Source organism: Martes martes (genome assembly GCF_963455335.1).
Source record: "Martes martes genome assembly, chromosome: 2".
NCBI classification, from domain to species: Eukaryota; Metazoa; Chordata; class Mammalia; order Carnivora; family Mustelidae; genus Martes; species Martes martes.
Window position 1 is genome coordinate 203,221,907 of NC_137889.1, and position 6,472 is coordinate 203,228,378.

General features: G+C 40.0%; 1 pseudogene across 1 annotated transcript; it reads right to left on the reverse strand.

Annotated features, from left to right (window-relative positions):
• Nucleotides 1–497: 497 nt before the first annotated feature.
• LOC308338730 (L-lactate dehydrogenase A chain-like) lies at nucleotides 498–1,490 on the reverse strand (annotated as a pseudogene). Its single transcript has 2 exons — nucleotides 1,253–1,490; nucleotides 498–1,078 (listed from the first exon to the last, which is right to left on the reverse strand). The product of its transcript is annotated as an L-lactate dehydrogenase A chain-like (transcript).
• Between the last annotated feature and the right edge of the window lie 4,982 nt (nucleotides 1,491–6,472).

Sequence of the window (6,472 nt, forward strand, 5' to 3'; positions counted from 1 at the left end):
ACTTAGTTGGTTGCATGGGCTTTTTACATTATACGGCAATGTACACAATGTACATATTCTGACATATACAGTACACAAAATAAGATCCTTTGGAACAGTTATGCACAATACATGCAATAATGAATTTATACATTGGATCCAAGGATGTGACTGACTGGAAAAGATGGACTAGGCACGCTGGGTGTTGGGTGAAGGAACCAGAAGTCATAGAACACACAGGAAATCTGGTTTGCAGAGCAACTGCAGCATACACAATATTGGCAGTAATGCCTCTGAGATTAACCCATTTAGGACTACAAAGACAGGTATCATCCAGCATTAGGATATCGCTTCAGGGTTTGATGAATATTCCTATTTAGCAATTCAGGAAACTGATTTTTTTTCTTAGGTTATTTTTAATATTCTTTGAGTAACAGATCAGATAATAAGGACAATGTACACAACCTCCAACGAAAAACCTGTTGTGGTATAGACAGTGAAGTGGTACATTAGAAAACTTAAAACTGCAGCTCCTTTGGGATCCCCCAAAATGTATCTGCACTCTTCTTCAAATGGTCCTCTTCCTCAGGAGTTAGAGTCACCTTCACAACATCTGAAATTCCATTCTGTCCCAAGATGTAAGGAACATGAAGGAAGACATCATCTTTTATTCCATAGAGACCCTTAATCATGGTGGAACTTGGATGCACTTGCCTAAGATTCTTCATTATACTTTCTGCCAAAACCGCCACAGACAGTCCAATGGCCCAGGAAATGTAGCCTCTCGGTCTGATCACCTCATAGGCACTGTCAACCACCTGTTCATGATCCCCTTTCCACTTTTCCTTATCTGCATCAGTGCCTAAGTCAGGGGGCAGATTCTTCAGAGAGACACCAGCAATGTTTACTCCACTCCATACAGGCACACTGGAGTCTTGTGCTCCCCAAGGATCCACCCATGACAGCTTAATGGGTGAACTCCCAGCCTTTCCCCCATTAGGTAACAGAACTGGGCTGAATCCAGATTGCAACCACCTCCAATAACATGGTTTTTGGGAAAGCCAGTTATCTTCCAAGCCTCATAGATCAATATATCCACTGGATTGGAAACAACAAGCAACTAGCAGTTTGGGCTGTATTTTACTATATTAGGAATGATGAACTTAAAGAGGTTCACGTTGCACTGGACTGAATTAAGACGGCTTTCTCCCTCTTGCTGATGTGCCCCAGCTGTGATAATAATCAGCTTGAAGTTTGCAGTCACATTATAGTCTTTTCCGGAGACGATTTTTGGTGTTCTCAGGAAAAGGCTGCCATGCTGGAGATCCATCATCTTCCCTTTTGTCTCCTATGACATCAACAAGAGCAAGTTCATCTGCCACATCCTTCATTAAGATACTGATGGCACAAGCCATGCCAACAACACCAACCCCAACAACTGTAAACTTATTTTGGAGAGTATGTTCTTCCTTAAGAAGATTTTGAATCAGCTGATCTTTGAGAGTTGCCATTTTGGACTTAGAACTAAAAGGAATCAGGAGTGCATGTTGGGTGGGCCGGGGTCAGCAGTACATGAGACTGGACCCCGACTTGGCAGCAGCAGCTCTGACTTGGTTGTTTGTGATTTTGGAGTCATGTCATAGAATCCTTTGCCAAATTGAAGGTCATAAAGATTTTAACCCTCTATTTTCTTCTAAAAGTTTTCCAGTTTTTGCTCTTACATTTAGGTGTCTGATCCATTTTTAGTTAAATTGTGTATATGGTGTTATATTGTAAGGAATAATTATGTAACTTAAAATGTTTTGAGATTTTGGGGAGTTTTTGTTTTTGTCTTTGTTTTAGAGAGGGAATGAGAGTGAGAAAGAGGCAGAGGGTGAGAGAGAATCTCAAGTAGGCTCCAGGCCCGATACAGAGTCCAACATGGGGCTCGATCCCACAACCCCAAGATCATGACCTGAGCCAAAATCAAGAGTTGGATGCTCACCTGAGTGAGCCACCTAGGTGTCCCAAAATGTATATATCTGATGATCAATCAGGTGCAGACACAAAATAACACCACAGAGAGGTGTATAAACTTGAAAATTATTTCTTACACTCACAAAACCTAGAAGAAGACATGGCACACCATTCAGGGGGCTATATGGAAGTAGCTCCCACAGAACTGGCTTACCCAAGCAGGTTTTCCATTTTTCTTTGAACACACGGAATGTGGTATCCATAGCCTTCTGGCCTCAAATCAGCTGTTATTCTTATCGGAGTTCTCTGATAAGTGAGTGATGAGTCATTTTTCTCTTTCTGCCTTCAAGATTTTCTGCTTTCCTTTGATTTTTAACATATTTACTATGATGTATCTACTTACTGGTCTCTTTTCATCTATTCTACTCTTCTCATTTATTCATTGAGCTTCCTGGATGTGTAGGTTATTAATTTTCAATAAATTTGGGGATTTTTTAAGCTATTATTTCTATTTTTTCTTCCTCTTTCTTCTTCCTTCTGGTACTACTACTACACACACGTTAGTACACTTCATGGTGTTCAGTAATTCTCTGAGGCTCTGTTGATTTCTCTTCTTTCTTTTTTCTCACCGTTCATCAGCTTGTATAGACCATAAATTCATATTCAAGTCCACTAATCATTTCTTCTGCCAGTTCAATTCTATAGCTAAGCCTCTCCAAAGAATTTTTTTACCTTAGTTATTTCACTTCACTTTTGAACTCCAAAGTTTCCAATTTTTTTCTATCTCTAATAAATCTCTCTTTCTCTCTTTCTCTTCATATTCTCTATTTCATGTAACATTGGCATTATACCTTCCTCTAGTCACAGTTTCCTTCAGTTCTGTGAACACAGTTATAATGGTTATTTTAAATACTTTTCTGTTAAATCTGACATCTGGTCATTTTCACAGGTATTTTCAGGTGCCTGCCTTCTTTCCAGTATGTAGGTTGTACTTTCCTGGTCCTTTTCATGCCCCATAGTTTTTTATTGGGAACTAAACAGTTTATATACTATACTGTAGCAACTCTGAAAATTAGTCCCCTGCCTCAGGTTTGTTATCATTATCCCACCCACATACACATACCCAGTATTAAGCCTCTGATGCTCTGTGATCAGGGAGGCACAGCCTATAGTCACTCTAGGATGACAATGGTACTAGTAAAATTATCTTCCACCCTTTCCTGACAACAGCTGTTGTCCTAATGTTTTCAATATTGCCCTCATATTTTCCAAGAAAACTGAAAAAACAATTCTAAAATTATGTATGGAACTACAAAAGACCTGAGTAGCCAAAGCACTTTGAGAAAGAGAACAAAGCTGGAGGCATTACACTTCCTCATTTCAAATTATGTTACAAAGATATAATAATCAAAACAGTTTGGCAACAGCATAAAAACAGATATATAAACCAAGAGAACTGGAATAAAGAGACAGATGTAAACCAATTAATCTCTCACAAAGCTGCCAAGAACACACAGTGAAGAAAGGACAGTCTCTCCAATAAATGATGGTGCAAAACTAGATAAATAAAAGAATGAAATGGACCACTAACTTATACCACTCACAAAATTTAACTCAAAATGTATTAAAAATTATACGTAAGGGGAACCTGGGTGGCTCAGTGGGTTGGGCCTCTGCCTTTGACTCAGGTCATGATCTCAGGGTCCTGGGATCGAGCATCACATCAGGCTCTCTGATTGGCAGGGACCCTGCTTCCCCCTCTCTCTTTGCCTACTTGTTATCTCTCTCTCTGTGTCAAATAATAAAATCTTTTAAAATTTTTAAAAAATTATATGTAAGATCTGAAACCCTAGACTGTCTAGAAGAAAACATAATGAAAAATCTTCCTGATATTAGTCTTGGCAATGATCTTTTGGATATGACACCAAGAGCAGAGGCAAGAAAAGCAAAAAATAAACAAGGGGGACTATATCAAACTAAAAATCTTCTGCACAACAAAGAAAACAAACAAAAACATAAAAAGACATCTTATGTAATCAGAGAAAATATTTGCAAACCATCTATCTGCTATGTGATCAACATTCAAAAAGATAAGGAACTCCTAAAATCGAATAGCAAAAGAATAAACAACCTGATCTAAAAATGAAGAAAAGACCTGAGTAGACAGTTACACAAAAAGATGCTAAAAGACAAACATATGAAAAGATGCTCAACATCACTAATCATCAGAAAAATGCAAATCAAAACCACAATGAGATACCGCCTCACACCTGTTAGGATGGCCATTATCCAAAGAGAAGAGATAACAATTATTGGCAAGGATACGAAGAAAAGGCAACCCTTGTACGTTGTTGGTGGGAATGTAAATTGTATAGCCATTACGGGAAACAGTATGGAGGATCCTCAAAAAATTAAAAATAGAACTACCGTAACATCCAGCAATCCCACTTCTAGATATATATCCAGAGAAAACAGAATCAGTATCTTGGAAGATAATACACACTCCCATGTTCACTGCAGTATTACTCACAACAGCTAACATATGGAAACAACTAGAGTCTCCGTCAATGAGTGAACTGATCAAGAAAATGTGGTAAACAGACACGCACACAGACACACACACGCACACAACCAGTTTATTATTCAGCCATAAAAAGAAGGAAATACTGCCATTTTTGAAATGATGAACCTAGAGGATATTATGCTAAGTGAAATAAACCAGAAGGGAAAGACAAGTACTACATAATTTTACGTAGATCATTTAAAAATGTAATCAGAGAAAATATTTGAGAACAATCTATCTGATTTTAATTATCAGGGCACTCTACATTGGGTGTAGAAATTACTTAAAAATAAAATCTTTTAAAAAATATAAAGAAGGGGTTCCTGGGTAGCTCAGTCAGTTACGTGTCTGAACTTTGGCTCAGGTCATGATCTAAGGGTCCTGGAACGGGGCCTCACATTGGGCTTTCTGCTCACTTGGGACTTTGCTCGTCCCTCACCCTCTGCCTCTTCCCACCCCCACTCATGCTCACTCTCTAATAAATAAAATCTTTTTTTAAAAAAGTAAATAAATAAATAAAAATTAAATAAATTAAAAAGGTCAAGCTAATGGAGGCAGAATGGAATGGGGGTTGCCAGGGGCTGGGGTGGAGAGGCAGGGAGGTGGGAATAGGAAGATGTTGGTCCAAGGATACAAACTTAACAGTTATAAGATGAATACTTTGAGGATCTCCTGCACAGCCTGTTGAGTACAGTTAATAATACTGTATGGTATACCTGAAATTTGCAAAGAGAGTAGATCTTAAGTGTTCTCACCAGTATAAGAGGTAATAAATGTATTAATTAATTTGATTGTTGTAATCATTTCACAATGTATATGTTTATCAAGTCATTATATGCTATAAATATATACAATTTCATTTGTCAATTATAACTCACTAAAGCTGGAAAAAAGGAAAAACAAAAGAGTTCCCAGGAGCAGAACTCCTCCACAAACTAATCCAATCATATTGTGGCTCCTTGGAAAGCACTGTTTCTGAGATCAGAATTTGATATTTGTACTAATCCCGGAAGGACTCCTCCCAACGCTTTCATTCTGCAGCTCCGTCACACAAACTAGCTGGCTTACAGTTTCAGCTGTACTAAATACCCTTCCAGTCGCCTCCCATCACAACTCACACAACAGACACTTTGTCTGTTTGTTTGCTTGTTTGCTTGTTTGCCGTGATCTCTGTACGTACCATGTGGCTGGCGCTCACAGCCCTGAGATCAAGAGTCCCGTGCTCCACCAACTGAACCAGCCAGGTGCCCCCCAGCCTATACTGTTCTTGCAAGCAGCCCTTAGGTTTAAACTTCCACCAATTCATGACCCGCTTCTCCCCCTTTACCTGCAGGCAGGATTTCTGAGTGAGGGCTCTGGGGGTAGGAACAATGACAAGCATCGGAGTGACACTCGTACCCTAGGAGACCAGTGCTTGGTGGAGGTTGGAGGGCAGCAGTCCTCTCAGCTGCCTCTCCTGGTATGGAATCTCTGCCTCAAAGACTGAGGGAGGGGCTCTTGGGGCCCCCGGATTCCCAATACACCACACCCAACCCAAAGTAAACGTCTCTTCCCCAAGAAAGGGTTAGGCGTAAGAAGGAAGCTCTGACCTCCCACCACACTCATCTGAGCCAGCCTCAGCAACAGACAGCGAGGGGCCGGATGAGAAAAGCAGCCATCGTGTTCCTATTGCAAAGAAAATCCTGCCGTTGGGGCCTGTAGGATAAAGCCCGCCCGGTGTTCTCGGCTGCAGCAGGTTGAGTTGAATCTATGCCCCAGTGAGTTGGGAAGAGGCAGCAGGGAAGTGGTCTTGGTTCACATGTCACAGTTTCATCCATCTTATCAAATTGTCATAGAGTTTCTTGCATAGACCTTTCTTAATTTGCTGTTTGCCTTTAGGACGACTTCTAGAGGCTTTAAAAGACTTTTTTTTTTCCTTTTTAAAGATTTTATTTATTTGTCAGAGAGCACACAAGCAAGGGGAGCAGCAGGCAG